The sequence below is a fragment of the Styela clava genome, chromosome 2, assembly GCF_964204865.1.
Source record: "Styela clava chromosome 2, kaStyClav1.hap1.2, whole genome shotgun sequence".
Taxonomy (NCBI): domain Eukaryota; kingdom Metazoa; phylum Chordata; class Ascidiacea; order Stolidobranchia; family Styelidae; genus Styela; species Styela clava.
The window spans coordinates 26,571,384-26,590,642 of NC_135251.1; the positions used below are offsets into that span (position 1 = coordinate 26,571,384).

The 19,259-nt window shown below is 36.8% G+C and overlaps 1 long non-coding RNA gene across 1 annotated transcript; it reads left to right on the top strand.

The window, feature by feature from the left end:
* Positions 1–3,613: 3,613 nt before the first annotated feature.
* LOC144419888 (uncharacterized) lies at positions 3,614–6,327 on the top strand. Its single transcript, XR_013474345.1, has 3 exons — positions 3,614–3,664; positions 4,139–4,170; positions 4,364–6,327. It is a non-coding gene; the product is annotated as an uncharacterized LOC144419888 (long non-coding RNA).
* Positions 6,328–19,259: the final 12,932 nt, after the last annotated feature.

Consider the following 19,259-nt stretch of genomic DNA (forward strand, 5'->3'; position numbering starts at 1 on the left):
GCGGTGATATTTTGCGCTATTAACTTCCTTTGATGTATAACCTGCCAGATTTCTCGATAATTAAAAACTCCACCACTTTGAATATGATTGAAATATATTGCAGTCGATGAAATACCGACAAGTAAATGTGATGAATGAAACAACAAAATTGTGTGGTGATAAAAACAAATGATTCCAGTATCGTAGATATAGACGTGTGAATAATTTTTGCAATATAGAGGGCCCAATAAATGGATATAGTAATGTTGAGAGTTGCTAAAGTTTACGACCAACCCAGCAGGCAGGTTTAAACATACTTTATTCTAAAATATGCAAACAATAGCAACATTAAATTATGCAAAATAAATCAAACTCCTAATACTAAATAAATAGTAAACAGCCGACTGGCAATGATTCAAAATAATAAATAAACAAGAATGAGAGAAAAAGAAAATACCTATAAACGGTTTTGTTTACGCCGACAGGCCTATTCCTGCCTACAAACAGATGGTGAAATTGTTTCAAAAAAGGAAGTAATTTATGAGCGGTCAACCAAATAACAAAGCTCAATGACCGATATCTTGAAATAAACCCTGTCAAATATATACAAAATAAAACAAAGAAACTTTGTCTGTAACATGCTACGTCGAGATGGTAATCAATTAATTTTAGTCTCTGCTTAAGATAGTTATTTAACCCAATGTCAGGCATTCAAACTTGCACAAGGCTTTAAAATGCCAGATCAAGCCCCGCAAACGGCGCTTCAGAAGTGTGTGTACAAATATGGAGGTAACTAATTTTGTTGGGCCACTTTATATCAAGGACAAAAACCTATGTTAAGGAGTATTTTTACTTGGCCAACACAGGCAGCCCGATTTCAAAATATAACTAAAATAAGGAAAATCTGAATGAATTTATGGCTTAACCCAGTTCACATACTACGGAAATATATAACTTATAAACTTATGGCATTGTGTAAAATATGAACCAGCTTGCAATTTTATTTACAATTACCAGAATAATAATGAACGTGAAAGACTTCTAACATTTTCCCCCCATGTTTGTTTTTTGTCACAATATTCAAACATAGGTGAAGCAAGTATTTGCCTAAAGCAGCGGGCTAAGATTTTTTGCAATCTTGTAATTTTCATGGCATACGATGCATCTGTTATTGAAGCTGACGTTTGCTATCTGTGCCCAAATCGTACGGTAGCCTACTTTCAGTTGATTAATTTTTGCTGGCATAGTTTCGGAAGAATAACAAAGTTGCAAAATAATCGCAATAACGTTTGTAAATTAGATTGTAGTCTATTATTTATAGGTCAAGAGCAGTGGAATGAAACGTAATGAAGACTTGGATAATGCTGTTAGAAGAAAGAAACATATATAGTCCAGTACCGACAGGCTGTGGCTGCTAGGACGTGTTACCGTAAATGATTTTGGGAACCACTGAATTAAGTAATAGAATCAGGTGCTTCAGGCAATAATGAAAATGGGCACCACAGAAATATCTGCACTTCAGTAATTTCCATAGACGATTTTTCAATGGGCTCAGTGTTTAGAATTAGACTAATTGGCAGATTCGAATCAGTCAAACGACATATACCTCGATATTGGCCGGTTGAAATAAAATACTCAAATAATAACCTGAATCTGTTTGTGAGGATGAAAAAGCTGACTGAACGTGAGAAATTTGGTTCGCGGATTCACTTCTCAAATTATCTTACGCATCTTTTTGCAATTACGCATTTTTATCGAAAAAACTAAAATGATCAAGAGCTAAAATGAAATATCATTTTATTTCCACGAATACTGTAAAAGTGTAAAGCAAACGCAAACGATAGTTTCAGATGAACGACTTCCATTCAGCTATAACAACACTTCCTTTAAAACAATCCAGTATGTGTATTGTAATTTTTGAGAGTTAATTAGCCTAGTCGTGGGTTGTCATGCGTGACGTTATTGAATAAGCTAGATTCTGATACACCAGGGCAGGGCAGGAACAGCACACGATACAGGTGGTCGTGGTAAAAAAGGGAGGGCATGACAGCAGGCCAAGAAACATAAAAATGGTGCTGGTAGAAACCTGGGTAGAGAATAGAAATTAGCGAGTGCGGTCCCGCGGAGGAAAATAATAAAAACGAGCAAGCAAATCGTCAGTCGATAAATAATACAATACAAGTCAAATGAAATATGGCGAACTCGGCGACCACATACACCACATAACGTTTGCACCTAATATATGACTAAGTATTCGACTTCGGTACTCCCGAAGTATGTAAACCAATATGGCGGGCACCGGGACGAATTATGTGTATCAGGTTAGGGTTAGGCCATAATTTTATTCCAATTTTCCTTATTTTGTTTTATTTCAAGTTAGGGGACTAGCCAAGATACTCTCGTAGTATTTGTACCTGAAATTATGGCCTAACCCCAATGTGGTACATATACTACGTTCCGGTGTCCGACATCTTCTTACGCATACTTAAGGAGCACCGGCTATCGTGTCCATCTATTTGAGTATCGTTCTTTTATTATTTCAAATATAGTCTGATGGTGAAGATGAATAGAAGGAGGTAAAGTAATTGCTGACGTGTAAGTATGTCCACGGTGCAATATACTGCAAGGAAGTATTCGCTGAAGCAATGAGGTAGCTAGTGGCACATTCTAGAGCGCATATGCTGTGGGCAATATGCTTTGTTCATGAAAAAAGTGCAAAGCGAAATAAAGATCGCAGAAAATCGACTTTCAAAGTATACAATGCAGTAAATTTCTACTAGACTCCGTATAGCGAGCGACTCATACGTTGAGTAAGTCTGTTGGCGCTTTTCTAATTTGGTGTTGGCATAATATAATTTGGTGACGTTTTAATGCAGACAAACTTAATCAAGGAATAATGATATGGTAAGAACGCTGGCGTATAATGAAAAATATTATCACAGGGTAAAATCAAATCTAGAAACACTTTTATTTATGGAAGTTTGACATTCCTCAAATTCTCGTCTTTGTTCATGTGTCGCAATTCGAAAAATATTCTTTTCCTTTGATGTGTCTGAATAGCTGAGTCAATTAACTGGCCAAGTTTAATTTAAATCGCCAATCCGAATCAATAAAAAAAGATAGTTCCCAGGTTATTCGTTCCTAATGCGAAGTCTTGAATAATTAGAAAAGCCATAAGCATCTCGAACAGTGATTATCAAAATTTTAATATATATCGTAATTTCTACAGTCTGTACGGCAAAGTATATTATATTTCCAAACCGCGTAACTATATGACCAGGCTCATTGACTAGATTCGAGCCTTGAATTTCCAACTTTTTCGCGGAATATAATGATTCAAGGCATAATGATTCAATGATTAAACAAGAATCGTTTAATTTTAGAAAGTTAGATAAGTCTTTGGCAATATTTAATTGAGCAAATTCACAAAAGAGTAATTTACCCTGTACAAAGATCTGCATAATAAATTTCAACACTTGTGACAGGAGCCGTTGTAAGTTAGGTAGAAGTTGTCTATTTTCGTATATAATTTTTGATAAAATTAAAACGCACTATAATGTTTTTGTTTCTAATAAATACGTGCATCCCGCCCTTTCTTTACCTCATATATATTTTGACATTTCAGTTTTGTAATGCGAGAATTATCCTCTTTTACTTTTAAGTGGACCTGATATGACTCAACACGGTATGTAACTATGATTTTTACAATATAATATATATTTCCCATTATTTGTTCTTTCAGGGAAAAAATGGGCTTGAAAAATATTCGCAAAGGGTTGGAGATATCGTTCAACTCTTCTTATCATATAACGAGGTATTAAAAAAGCTATTGTGGACATTCCAACATCTTGTTCAATATTTGTATCATTGCGGTTGACATACAGACAAAACGAAATTAATCAAAATTACATGAAGAATGTATTACAGGAACAAAACAAAACAGCACCGCATTTGTTTTGTGAATTATTGAGGAGCTTTAAAAAAATCATCCAATTAGTTATTGATTTTCAAAAGAATTCTTTACGGCTTTATGCTTAGCAAGAGTTATTTGCAAACTTCAGAATGTGGAATTCAGCTACAGAGCAACAACATTAAAAAATTTAGTTAGATAGCAAGATTTCATTTTAGGTAAATAATGATGCATCATTCACTATAACAGATATTACTAAAGTTGTAGGAGCAATTTACAAGGTAAGGAAAATATTACATTTGGGATATTGTCGTTGAATAGCCATAAATTTGACTTGATAAATTCATAAAAAATATTTTTTTGTTATTATTTGCTATACACTATCAAATACATCTATTTTGAATCATTTTTAGTTTGAATTGAGTTTCAATTTGAAAAACAAACAAAAAAATGAAAATTTCTTCTGTTTTTCAGAATATAATTTTATATTACACGCAATGGGTCAGCAAAACAGTTGAAAACTCCGGTCTGTGTTGTATTGTGTTCGAGCATTTTCTGGAAAAGGGCGAATGCCGCTTAATCTACGTTGTAATTGTTTGCACCAAAATTGTTCAGGGAAGAAATATTGTTGGCGGTGAAAATCTCTTGAACTTGTCCCATCCAATTCGTTTCCAATCATTTCAAAAATTATATAATGCTGTCAGTGTTCATCAACCCTGTTAAAGATGCTAATGACGTTATTTTCCAGAATTCGTATGACCCAGCCGATGAGGAATATATCATAAATGAATTCCTTCGGCGATTAAATGAGGCAGCAAATACAAATATTGAATAGAAGTTGATTTTTCGTCGGGAATATATGCTAACAAAGCCGGCTCCATAGAAAACTAAAATCGAATGAGGAATCTATTAGCGTTGGTTGGCTATGCCTGATAACTAAATATTAATGAAAATAAAGCTGACCAATTGAGACAGACAATCTTAAACGGGAACTTTCACAGTTATGAGTTTGAAATCTTACACTAAATGTAGATATAATGAGATTTTTGTACGTTTTAGTGAGTTTTTTGGTAGTTTTTGCATGTTTTAGCTTGATAAATGACAAATAACGATCAATGTGTTTGGACAATATTCTATACAAATATTGAATAGAAGTTGATTTTTTGTCGGGAATATATGCTAACAAAGCAGGCTTCATAGAAAACTCAATTCGAATGAGGAATCTATTAGCCTTGGTTGGCTATGCCCGATAACTAAATATTAATGAAAATAAAGCTGACCAATTGAAACAGACAATCTAAAACGGAAACCTTCTCAGTTATGAGTGTGAAATTTTACACTAAATGTAGATATAGTGAGATTTTTGTACGTTTCAGTGAGTTTTTTGGTGGTTTTTGCATGTTTTAGCTTGATAAATGACAAATAACGATCAATGTGTTTGGACAATAAAAGTGCTTGTTTTGTATTGCACTGTTTACCGATACTTGACACTATTGTGGCCCGCAAACAATACAAAAAATAATTGTGGGCCCGCGTGTACCCAGTGTATATAGAATACGTCAGCGTCGGAAAGTTCTCAACAACTTTTATCATTTTTTTGCTGTTCCGGTGAAGATATCCGGTCAATATCTTTTGTTAAGTCACTTTCATATTTCTTCCTATCTCTATTCATGAATCGATATTTTTTTCCGTCTATGTAATCAGAATGTAGAAGAAACGTTTTAAAACTGCTTTTTTCGATATTGTAATCGTACAAATGTGATGATACTCCACGTTCGGCTGATTTATAGTCGATGTTTACAGCACATCCTGCGATACTGTCGATCGTTATGTTAGTATTTAGAACATTGAACCATTCTCCGTTTGATATGTCTCCGTTCAGCTGATGCGCCGAATCATGTCCCTGAACACTTTACTCATTGCTGCCATACGTTGCAGTTAAAAATATGAGAACATGAGAGAACATGAAGCCAAAAAATAAAATGTTCCGTCCCATCTTCACCAACCAACAATAAAATTATTCGGGTACAGTTGTTTGCCAGGGCAACCTGTGAAAACTCAATGCTGCTGGATGCAAGAGAATAACATGTCGTTTTGCTTTATGTGTTTTTTCATTCCGATTGTAATGATATTGAAGACGTACTTAAGGGTAAACAGTACATCTCGCTTTTTATGTGCGATTCAAGCATGGATGAAACTTTTTCAAGCAAGGAATGTATATCGATATACCGTGAATTCACACGACCATCTGATGTATGTTTTCTAGGCATATATATGATAGAACCAATTTTGGGCATATCTTGAATGCATATTTCAAACGTATTTTGCGTATATTATGTAGTTTCTATAATCAGTATAAATAAATCTATATCTTATCTTAGAAAAAGTTTCGACAAGTTCTTTTTCAATATCTCGTTGTTTTGGTAAAATTGCAACTATACCGCCTTCGAAGCCAATTTCCATTTTTTCTAAATTTCTATTTATCAACCGATATTTTCCGTCATCTATATATTTATAATAAACTGGAATTTTTTTGTATTTTTTTCGTTCGATGTTGTGCCAATCGTATCAGCAAATCCTCCGCGCTTGGGTGATTTGTAATTGCCCATTGCCATACATACTTTTATCCTTAGTAATGCAGGTGACAGGGGTACCATCCAGACAAATGCAAAGGATAAATAGCAGCAAACTTGTGAATGATATATCTATTTTCATCTTTAGCAACCAACGTTAAATTGTTGAATCCTTGCGTCTGTCGCTACGACAAGAAGGGCATAATCATGATATGTTCCTTGTTTGCGCGTTTTATTGATTGCAAAAGAAACGTGAAATGATTTGTCGGCAACATTTTTTCGTACAGGGTCTGTAATCTCAAAAAACATACACTATCATCGCATAATTTTGTAGGTAGCTAATCAATTGACACGCAGCCCCTGCTCACAGCAACTATAGGGTAATCTATGTCATCCATGCAAAACGATTACAAGCGTGAAGGATTTGCGTATGAGGTTGACTATAACATCGAAAAAGAAAAATACAAAAAGTTTAAGTTCATTACAAATATATAGACGCCGGAAAATATCGGATTATGCATAAAAATTTGGAGAAATTGGAAACAGGCTTTGAAGGCGACATTGATGTAATCTTACCAAAACAACGTAAAATTGAAGAAGAACTTGTCGAAAATTAAGATAAGATATAGATTTATCTATACTGATTATAAAAATTACATAATGAATGCAAAATATATTGACAAAAACATCGAAGGAAACTCGAGAGGGGTTGGGTAGGCATGCGCAATCGATATCCGACTGCAGAAGATTTTTTGCGAGTCTTCAACAAAATGATTGAAATAGGAAATGGATGGAATGCCGTATAATATTGTATTTTAAATTTGTATATGTAGAAAACTAATAAAAATAATTTTTCCGAAGAACGATGTGTTGTATGACATTACTCTCTCTAAAATATTCAGTGGGGTGTTAAAATATATTCAAGTCAACTTTTATCTTTGATGAGTAGTTAAATACTTGATATATATATTATACAGGGTGCCTCAAAGTAAGTAAGGGAAGGTGGGCCACGGGGCACAACAGAAAATCAACTCTCACACTCATACTATACCCGAAATCAGGTCTGCGGTTCAATTTTTGAATCCGCCCTTCGTTGAGTTACAACGTCCTCGCAAACGGACAACGGCTTTGAGCGACGTAAGTTATGGGATAAAATTTGTTTGGAGGGTTGAAACTAAAATTTTAGCATTGAAGTTTTATTGTTTTTCTACCATAGCCTTTCCAACATGACAAACCAACGTCTGATATTTTTCAGCTTCAGTCCGCTGTAAAACATTCAAAACGTTGGCGTTTCGATGTGCATTCCTAATCTCGACGTGGGGTAGTGAAAATATTTGTTCCTTGTGGGGAACAATGGACCGGGGTTTAGTGGGACATGCTCCACTGGGCACAATTCGACAGTTTTTGATTCATCAAGTGCTTGGAAGTCTAGAAATGCGTTATGTTTTGAGCACTATTAGGTAACCTTTTGACCCATAGCTCAATATGAAATGTAAACCAGATTCAATTTGTTTTGATGCAGGTTCGAAAAAGTAAATAACTTGCCTTTGGTCGGAATTAGAAATTTTGCTTGGTAATATATAAATGCCGGTTTTATTTTAAATATTACATCATTGTTTTTTGTTCTTTTTGAATGTCCCCAGGGCCTGTCCGAATGTGTCTCACAAGTGGAACACTTGACAGACGTTTTTAAAAGCATTTTGGTGAAAAGATGTGTGTCGCTAGGGAATTTCTTAGTTAATAATACTTTGCCTTCCTAATTTATATGCTTCTTGCCAAACAGCAATTTTTCACCTCATTTCTTGGGTCAATCTCCTTGTCATTCTGTGGGTTGATGAAAAATGCAAACAATATCTAAATTTTACTTTTAGGATGTTTCCTGATGAAATGAACGCTCTATCATGAGTACCTGAAAAGAAAATCATAATTAAAAGTGTATACTTACTTTTGAGACACCCTGTATATATATATGCTTTATATTTATACTTACGTCCCGTTTTAAGCGGGACATTCCCACTTTTCACGTCTTGTCCCGGCGTCCCGACCGTTCAGCCAAAAGTTCCGGTTTGGCGTTAAGTCAGCATAATACACGAACATTACCAATTAGCATGTTCTTGGTACTGTTGTTGCTGTGTAGCGTGCCGGAAGCCTATACTTACTGAAGGCGGTTTTGTTTGTTCCGTTGTTTTCCGCTAACATTGTTGGCGGTTCATTGGTACAATTTGTTACGTGTAAACCCTGTACGTTGCTAGAGTACGCAAGAATGTAACATCGAACAACGTCTTTTTAAAAAGGTGTTATCTACAGAACAATATGGTTGGGCGAATAAGTAAATTATCATTGCTTGAAAGCGTACATAAAAAATTCTAAATTCGAATTATTTTGTATCGTTAGTAAACAGTAATATAGAGTATAATAAGTAAATTCTCATTGCTTGAAAGCGGCAGGCAATTTTATTATTCTTTTTGCTGTACATAAAAAATATCTAAATTCAAATTATTTTGTATCGTTAAAGTCAATTCCTTGCTATTTTCGAACTGAACCCGATATTTAGACAGAGAATATGCGCATGAACTCTCGTTTACAATATGGTCAATGAAGACTGCCGGGATGGCCTTAAATGTAGGCTTATGTGTTAAAATCGGAAAATGTGAAGTCGAAAAAATCACAGCTAACGGGTCTTGGTCTTTGGAGGCGTCCCGCTTTGAAATCATTAAAATATGGTAACTCTATATATATTCCATGTGAATGTAATGAAACGGATATAAGTAAATCACAGCTATTTGCTCGAATTCGGGGTGAGTTTGTCTTGAAGTAACACAGGGCTTTGTATTTTTTTGTAAGAAAAGCAACGTGTGGCAATGAGGAAAGTGTTCAGGGACATGATACTGCGTATCAGATAAACTGGGGCAGATTGGACGGTAAATGGTTCGATGTTCTGAATGCTAACCTAAGGATCGACAGCATCTCAGGGGGTGTGTTGCAGCAAACGAATATAAATCAACCGAACGTGGTAGATTCTTTTATCAGTTAGATTACAATATCAAAAAGATAAGATTTAAAAAGATTCCCATAATCTCTGATTATATAGGAGACGACAGATATCGAATTATGAATGGTGATCGGAACAGGTTTGAAAGTGAATTAACAAAAGACATCGACGCATCTTCGTCGGAACAGCAAACAACTGATGAAAAAGTCGCAGAGGATTTTCCGACGCTGATGTGTTCTATGCATAATGATTACGAAAATTTCATAATATACACGGGAAATCTTATTAACAATGATATCGAAGCAAGCTCGAGAAGTGTTTGGTTACAAATGCGCAATCGGCACCTGACAGCAGAAGATTTGTTGCAAGTCTTCAACAAAATGATTGAAATAGGGAATGAATGGGAAATTGTGAAATTGCATTTTTCCAAATGTGTTTATATTGATAACTTAGAATTAAATTGATGGCTAATATTACCCTCTCGAATATATTCATTATCTGGAGCGTTAAAATATATTCAAATCATGAATACAACGTTCATACTCTGGTGCAGTTTAAAACTCAAAATATGTATATATTAGTATGCTATGTATTTCCAATTAAATGTAATAAAATTAGTATAGATAAAAACACAGATATTAGCTCAAATTCTGGTTTGAGTTTGTATTGAAGTAACACGTTGAATCATTAGTCGCAGTCGTCGCATGTTGAGAGATTTAGTTTTATGTTTTTGATAATACTACAGATATTTCGCGCGATACAACCACAAGTTTAAACAAGCAATTGCCGACTTCTTGAACATGAACCGACTGTAAACAACATAAAAACACATATCTTTGAAGTTTGATGAATATGTGCCATATAGCAAAATATTTGTGGATGAAGATGATTTTGTGTACAATCATCTTGATTTTAGGCGTTTTTTGGTAAGTCTGATAAACGGTATTCTTGCTACTAAATGGTCTCTTTCTAACCTTGTACTGGCCAAATTCGAGAGAGACTGGTGCAGATTGGTGCGGTATATAAACTCCTTGAACTCTGAATCCCCAGAACGACGCTACTCTCTCATCCTGACATCCCACGGCGTCTCATCAATTCGACGCGTTAAAAATTTGTAATATCCCTAATTTTAAATCAATGTAACTTCTAAACCATTAGATATCAGATGGTATGTAATATGTCTTATAAAAACTAATCTAGTCTTTTATTTATAACTGGCATCATTTCTTACGAGATGTTTTAATGAGATGTGTGAGCTTATTTTTAGCCCCATCTACTAATTTTTTGTATTTTGGTAAGATTTGACAACTTTTTTAGAAATGTGTCATCAATTTATATAAAATTTTAAAAAATAAACTCAATTACCTATCAGGAGATATACGGATGACTTTCTTAAATTACGCATAACTCATTTTGTTGCAGAATTTGTGCTATCGATTCCAATGGTTTGTGAACAAAATTGATCAACTATTTTGACGCCAAGTTTGCGTAACAACGCAAAGGGCGACGACGACATTGTCGTGATAACGTTCACGCGACGTTTCGCGCGTAACGCTTTGCGTAAGGTAGATTGCGCATTTGGTTGTTCACAGCTTGAGTTCAGATTGTGCCATTATTGCATCAGTAAAATATCCTCGGACGCAGATGAAACCTCTATATTCAGACGAATCTTGATCGAACATAGATAAAATTGCTAAAAATTTAAAGGCCATTCTATATATGTTTATTATCTGAATATGGGACGCAAATGAATGGCCAAAGTGAAATATTTGATTCTCATGCATGTATAAGGTTCCGCCGGAAACACCAAGGCTAATTCTTCACCTTTGGATATCATGAAAATTGAAAAAAAAAATGCGAATGTGAAAGACATGGTGGCACCAGTAGCTCACCTGGTCAGTGTTTTACATTTTGCGGCCTCATTCGATTTTCGAAATTTATATTCATGAATTCGTTCATTGTGGGCATCGTCTATTATAGGATAAAATTCGCCTCATAGCTATTTGACATGAATACAAATAACTCGTGTCTGTTTATATAGGCGTTAATTATGAGGACCTAATTATCTAAGGTAATTTACTTTTGTTATTTTGTCAACTTCTTTGCACATTCTGTCGCATCAACCCATAATCTTACCGAAGCATTGAATGAAAATCACAAAATGTATGCAGGTTTTCAAATTGAGTTGGCTTGTCTGACAATATTTCTCTTACGGAATATTTTTTAACTTTGCTTCAAGTAAAGTTATGATGTTTGACGACTATAACTAGATAAGTATAAATCACTATTTGTTTATTAGGCTATCAGTAAACAATGTATGAACAGAAAGTATATGGTGAATAACGAATACCAATAAATATATATACAAAAAGAAATGCATAATGCTACTGATAATCCACTATGCGCTCCCAAGTTTTTGGATAGCGTTCCAGTTTAGACAAAGACTGATATATAAATGAGCATTGTGACAAATAAATGTTTGACACAATTTTGCGATATCAATAATTGCAAATTATTTTAAATTTGTGTCATTAGTCGGTTTTCTTGTGTCTTAATGACGGAAGTGGTAGATCTTGATTTGGCAAGGTATTAGGCATGTGTGAAGTTATTCGTGTAGACAAGGGTTGTTATAAGGTTGAAGCCTGGATAACGCTCTAGGTCATGATGATTCAAGGTTGTCGCGGGCCACAAATTTATTTTTTTATTGTTTGCGGGCCACAATAGTGCCAAGAATAGGTAAACAGTGCAATACAAAACAAACGCTTTTTTTATTGTGCAAACACATAGTTATCAGACATAGCCATCCCAGGCTAATAGAATCCGCATTTGATTTTCAGTTTTCTATGATGCCTATATTATTAGCATATATTCCCGACCAAAAAGATAGAAAGCCAGATAATAATTTAGATTGCCAAGCACATCATTCAATTTCGCCAATTGCCTCAGCTAGCCATAACACTATAGTCAATTCAGTCACATTAGTGTCAAATATATGTATCATTAATATGTAACAATATGTTTTTATGATTAATTTGATTACAAAACAACACGAAATGCGATTTATTGATTACTCTCCGAATGTGACGCGGGCCACAGATAATGAAGCGGCGGCGGGGCTGGGTTTAGACCACCCTGCTCTAGGTAGTTTCTTATAGTTTAAAGATGTTGGTGTCATCGGGGACTCAGTTGTTGGTTTCCGCGGGTGGTTGGGTTTGCTCTCTGGTGTTTATTCTTCTGGAGTACGGATTTTTGCTTCATCATCAGGCGGTATTGTTAGTGACCGGTCAACGCTTTTGGACGTGCGGCCATGTTGAATTTGTGGCATGTATGGGGATGCCATATTTTGAAAGAGGTCGATAATTGGGCTCCTAGGATACATTGGTACATATCGCCTAAGAAATTTTCTGTTCCTCATGATAATTCGACCAGATCCGTCAACTTTAACCATGTATTGGTCAAACTGTTTCACCTCTATGATAATTCCAGTCTTATCCCATTTATTCGGATGTGTGCCAGTTTGATTTTGGATTCGGACATGATTTCCAAGGCAGGGAGTTGTCGCATGTGTTCAGTCCAGCGTTCCGCAGCCTTCATGTGACGATTCCTCAAGGCTTCCTCTCTGGCTGTTCTTGTTTCTCGCCATGTCTGTTGAGGTACGTATTTTCCGGGTGGAATAGGAATAAAGTCCCGAATTGGCCTACCAAATACCTGCATGGCCCGAGACATTTTAGTATCCTGATCTGGGATGTTGCGATATTGTAGCATCGGTCGCTGGAATGCATCCGTGTTTAATTCTCAATTTGTGAATATCTGTCGACTATGACAGAGTAGTTAAACACTTTATAGTCAAAATAGTCTGCACATATAAATTGGATTGGATATACTGGTTGGATTGTGGGCGTAGGTGGGTTGCTTGGCTGAGATGGTGCCATACGATTGCAGTGCTTGCATCTTGTCCTCGCAGCTGTGATACCATTTGGGATGCCTGGCCAGAAAACGGATGTCTCTGCTCGTGATGTCATGACATAGAAGATGATGGCAGAATGAGTAGATTTTAGGATGCGTTCCCCGAGGTACGGTGGAACCACAATCCGGTTCTTGTAGAGCAGGGTGGGCCTTTTTCGGCTCGGGTGCCAAAATCGGCTAAATTTACCGACATAATTCTTCCGCGTGCCTACCAATATAGAAACAATGCTTTGCTACTGTCAAAACAAAAAACTTTTTAAACATGTGCAGACAGATCCACTATTTGGTAAAATATCAGTCCGGCAAATAGATTTGATTACTTTTCTTATTCTATATCAGTGAGCCTTCTGCTGCTGCATTACCGCTGATGGAGATTTTACATTGGTTTTATATTTGGTAACTTTCAAAAAAATAGACAAACTACTCGTTTCATCTTTTGGGATACTCCTGTTACGAGATTTAATAAAGTTCATAACTGAGAACAGAGATTCACAAGCATATGAAATGAAAACATACATGAGTAATGCAGTTGCAAAGTTTTTAAGACACGAAATATTTTTGGCAATGGCATTCCAATCATGCAATAATTCGTTTTCTGCACTTCTCTCTTGTATTCCCTTCCCTAATCGCTTATAGTTCTTTCGAAATCAATTTATAACAGTAAGGTAGCAAATAGTAACTCTAACCAACATGAGCTATACTTCATAAATCAGGCAGAAATGAAGAAAAAGGGCAGCACAGACGAACTATATTACGTAAGAATGTAGCCAAATGAATGCTGCGGTCTTCTCGACAAAATTTCTCGAGACCTCACTCTTTTGTTACGTCATAATATAATTCTTTGTAGTCAATTTTGGCACGCGTGCCAGGGGTTGCCCACCCCTGTTGTAGAGTATTATCCCGTCGTAAGTGTGGAGGTCGTTACGAAATCTATGATTTTCGCGTAGTTCCACGGGGAGTTCATACGGAATTCTGGGATGCCAATTTTGATCATAGTCATGAGTTTTGACATGCCTGGGTCGCTATTAGTGGCTACTTTCACGTCGTCCCATGTAACTGATTGTAGGCTGTTGAGAGCATGGATTGTGGTGGCATTTTCGCAGGATGTGAGAAACTTCTCTGATTCATTAGATATGCAGATGTTAGCGATGAAAGAGCCAGGTAGAAAGGGTATCGAATTATGATCATTAGAATGCTCGATTGCGTTATCTAATGCAGATATGTCATCAATCAATGTCATCTTTGTTGCTTTACCAACTGGATGTCTTGACATGCTGTCAGCCGCTAGGTTTTTTAGGCCTGGAACGTGTATCATTTTGAAATGGTAGCGTAGCGTAGCGTAGCAACTTTTCTTTTAAGTTCATTAGGTGAGGGTTCGAAATGTTCTTCAGTGATCTGTCTCCAAATATTTTCAAGAGTGGTTTGTGATCAACAGCAACTGTAAGGTTCTCGCACCCAAGAACAAAATAGCGCACTCTCTCAAGGGCGTCAACAACAGCTAGGGCCTCGCCTTCTACTGACGCATAGCGTGATACCGACAAGTGTTATTTTCCATCCTGATTTGCAGCAGAATGGGTTTTGTGTGGGACATGAACAGTGTTTTTGAAGAAGCCGGAATCCTATCCCGGTTTTGCTCCAATCAGTGGTTAGGCATGTGGGTCTATCTTTGTCATAGATTTCGATTCAGTTTCTCTGATGATTGTTTTTTTAGATTCCTCAAAGAGCTGGTTGAGTTCTTCCGTCCAGACAAATTTGGTCGACGGCTGGAGCTATTGGCGGAATGATAACATCTTTTCATCTGATGCAAAAGCGTATGATACCTGGTTCACCATGCCAAATCAGGACCGGGCATCGGTTAAGCTCGAGCCACTGAACAGCTTGGAAAAATGCTTTTTCAATGCTGTCCGACCATAATAATGTGTCATCGATACACTTCGTTTTGTCAGAAATATCAGAGGCGATTTCGTCAAAACGTCTGCTGTAGCCATCGCCAGATGCAATATATCCCTGTGGGGCTGTTTTGTATCGGTATCTGCCCCAAGGTGTGATGAAACTTGTTAGATGGCGGTCATCTTTGTGTAGGGGTAGGCTATGGTAGCCGCTCCAAGCATCGAAAACTGTCTTCTTTGTGATACGAGGTACCTGGTGAGCTTGGTAGAAAGGTGATAAAGTGTGATGTGTTTCGCGAGTAGCAAACTAGTTCAGGGGCTGTAGATCAACAGTTCGTCGAGGCTTACCATTTTTCTTTGCGCATATAACCATTTCGTGGCACCATGTGATCGATAGGGACAGGTTCGATTACTCCTAGTTGAGTGTTTAGGGAACAAATGAGTATTTGCTATTGTTTTTGTATTTGCGGTTGTTTCTGGCTATTTCTGTTGCTCTCTGATCTGATCTTATGAAGACATACTCCTGGTTTCGAATACATGTATTGCAATTGTATATTTACAAATACAAAGATCAGTTCAAGTCATGACTGTTAAATCTAAGTTTCACTGCAAGCCCGAGTTCGTTAATTACTTGTCTATCGTTATCCCCCTTTTCTCTCCTAACGAATGGTCGCTTTTATGCTGGTTTTGGTATCCTTAGGGCATGACGCATTATCGTCATCGTACCCTACAGCAAGGGTCCGCAACTACATTTTAGCGCGACCAAAAATGATTCCAACTTCTCGCGACCCAAGCATTTGGTAAACATGTAATTAGTTATCGATTTTAAGACTATTGTCGACACTAGCATTTTTCTTGCACAAAATTATATGAAACTTATCACATAAAATTGTGAATAATAGCGTTTATTATGACTAATGCAAATTATAAGATTTGTTTATAATACACAACATATCAAATCGAGGTTTAATTTGGGAGACAGCAACTCGAAGATATTTTTCTACCTCTAGCCTTGATGTGTAATTGTATTTTATGTATGAAAACGCTGATAGGCGGGAAAATGTATTGGTTTTTTAATGAATTTTGGATGCTTTGCTGTAAGATACACGTGGAACCAATCTTTATACAATATTCGCTGTTATTCCGCTTATATTTAGGGTTTGAGTGATGTATTTCTATCCGATGAGGGTGAGAAGATGAGTTATTTGTCGGGCGTTGATCCCCACTGCTATAAGTGCTCCCTACGGAGCCTCAGGGCTCCGCGAGCTATTCTTTCACTTGGAAAACTGACTTGGTTAATTTTGTATCTGTGAAGAAGCATTACCATCACTAATAAAATTTGACGACGGTGGTTTCAAAATGTGGTAGTGATTCAAATATAACATTATCTATAACTAAGGGCGCAGCAGCCATGGTTTTCTATAAGCAGGGTTGCCATCTACCCAGAGCCAAAAATAGGCATGAAATCATACACGAGTCTCCCACTTTTTATCATTAGAAGTCGTTTCGAACATGGTTGTACCGTAAATATATACTACAACGTTGTACGCAGCTCTAAAATTGCAAAAAGCTATGGAAAGAGACGAAGTCACTGCCACACGCAATCTCTAAGACAAGGGTCGGCAACTTTTGTCGCTCCCGAGCCAAAGCCAACATATTTTTTCAAGAAAGTTAAAAACTGAACGGGTGGCTGATGAACCACATTATTCATACAGATTAGAAATTCAAATTTCGGACTTTAATAGCGAGCGAACACTGCGACAACTCGTTGACTCAAGTCGTCTTATTATACAAAATATTTATAAATAATATTTAATGCGACACTAGGTGACACACTAGATAAAATCAAAATTTTCTTAATTTTATTTTGGTTAAGTAATTGAAAACAAAAGCGATTTTTTTTCATAAAGATTGGAAAACGAATTATTAATGAAGAACAAAAATAACATAACAACGATCCGTAGGTTTAAGTGAGCACTGTCGGCCGGATTATTTTACTCCGTGCGGCGGATATGGCCCGCAGGCGGCCGACCTCTAACCTAAAGTCCTCATACTTTGGTTTCCCACAATGCTTCTTGTGTTTTTATGGTAGTATTGTGGGCACCGATTACTGTTTTCCACCTTTCTCGATGTCGCAATAGCAGTAGTTAATAAAAAAAAAATCTTTTCATGTTCGAAACAGAACTCATGGTTACGCTTACTCTAAATTGTAGTTCGTCCCTAAAAACGGTATTCCTAAAAACTAGCAGCAACTATTGTGTGTGTCACAGTTTGCCTGGAAATACCGCAAACCCCATTGTTGACAGAAAAAGTTCGTCCATCGTTTCCACGCAAGCTTTGTACGCAAAACAAGTATTGGTCATCCACGTTTCTAAGACCAAATAAGCACGCGACTCAAAAATAAGCACTTTACTTAGAAATAAGCACATCGTTACTTTATAAGACGCGGGCTAGAAAATAAGCAAAAATCTTAGAAATAAGCACGGTATGGCAACCCTGTCTCCCGAGCAACACTCATCGCTCAATCCATGGCCACCCGTGAATTTAAAATGTCTTGTCATATCGATTCAATTGTGTTCATCGTTGCTCGCCTTTGAGTTGACTAATATACTACACTACGGCAACCATGGAATACTTTTTAACCGTCTACTGGCAAGGAATGGATTGAAATCGTATTTTTGAGTTGCTCATTCAGCACTTAGGATTATCGCAATGTTTCGTTGTTAAGGCAGAGTTTGCAGTTATGAAGCCAATTATATTTGATACTTTCATATCGAATTCGGTCTATGCATAAATGTATCAGTGATTTCTAGATGCAGTGATGAGACAAATATCGACCGACACAGTAAAATGATCAAACTTTCATTGGAGGGTTTAAATATGGGGTCGGCAAACCACATTCGGATTTGGCCCGCGACGCTTCACTGAATTATATTAACAAAACAGCTATATTGACGAATATATTCTTTACGTGTCAAAATTTGTTTTGAGAAACTAAATTATATTATAACCTAACAAGTATATAATTCACATTCACTCGTTTATTGAGCCTATAATTGATTATAATTAGAGAAATGGCAACAGAACGTAAAAAAGTTGATGCTGAGCGCAAATGGTTTAATGACGCTGAAAATATTCAAATAATCAGTCTTCGCGCACTGCTTGGAATTTCTGGGTGAAAAAATTTGAGTAATTGGTCATTCCTTTGGTTTTTAACTTTCTAAAATACGTGCGGCCCGCCAATGACTTGCAACCTTTATTTTGGCCCGCGAACGACAGAAGATTGCCGACCTCTGATTTAGACTTTAGAGCCAGTGAAGTTATACAGTCCTTCCAACTCAAATCCTCGACCCACTGCCCTATCTCCCTCCACTTTCCTATCCTCGATCCGCTGCCCTGTCTCCCTTGCCCAACTGCTCCACATCCCTATCCTCGACGCACCGCCCAATCTCCCTTAACCTTCTTATCCTCGACCCACTTTCCTATTTCTCCAACCTTCCTATCCCCTCCGACTTTTTTATCCTCGACTCAATGACCTATCTCCCTCAACTTTTCTACCCTCAATCCCCTGCACTATCTGCCTCAAACTTCCCACCCTCGACCCACTGTCCGACCTCCCTCAACTTACTTATCTTTGACCCACGACGCTATACCACTGAGTACCTAACCTAACGGCGCTAAAATTACGACTCGACTGTCAAAATGAACTTTACCACCTTGCGACCAACTCCCATGTGTTATACTGGTCGAGTATGCCAATGAGATGATTCAATCGTACGTCGACAAAACATGATTGACGGCATTCGTAAATGTAGGCTGGAATCTCAATTGGTAATCAATAACCATAATTAGTGGATTAAAAATGTGCTACTAATTAGGCTACTGATGGCATCGGGCTTGGCGTCACTGTTTTCAAAATTTTAACAGGCCTTTCGATATCGAAATATCTG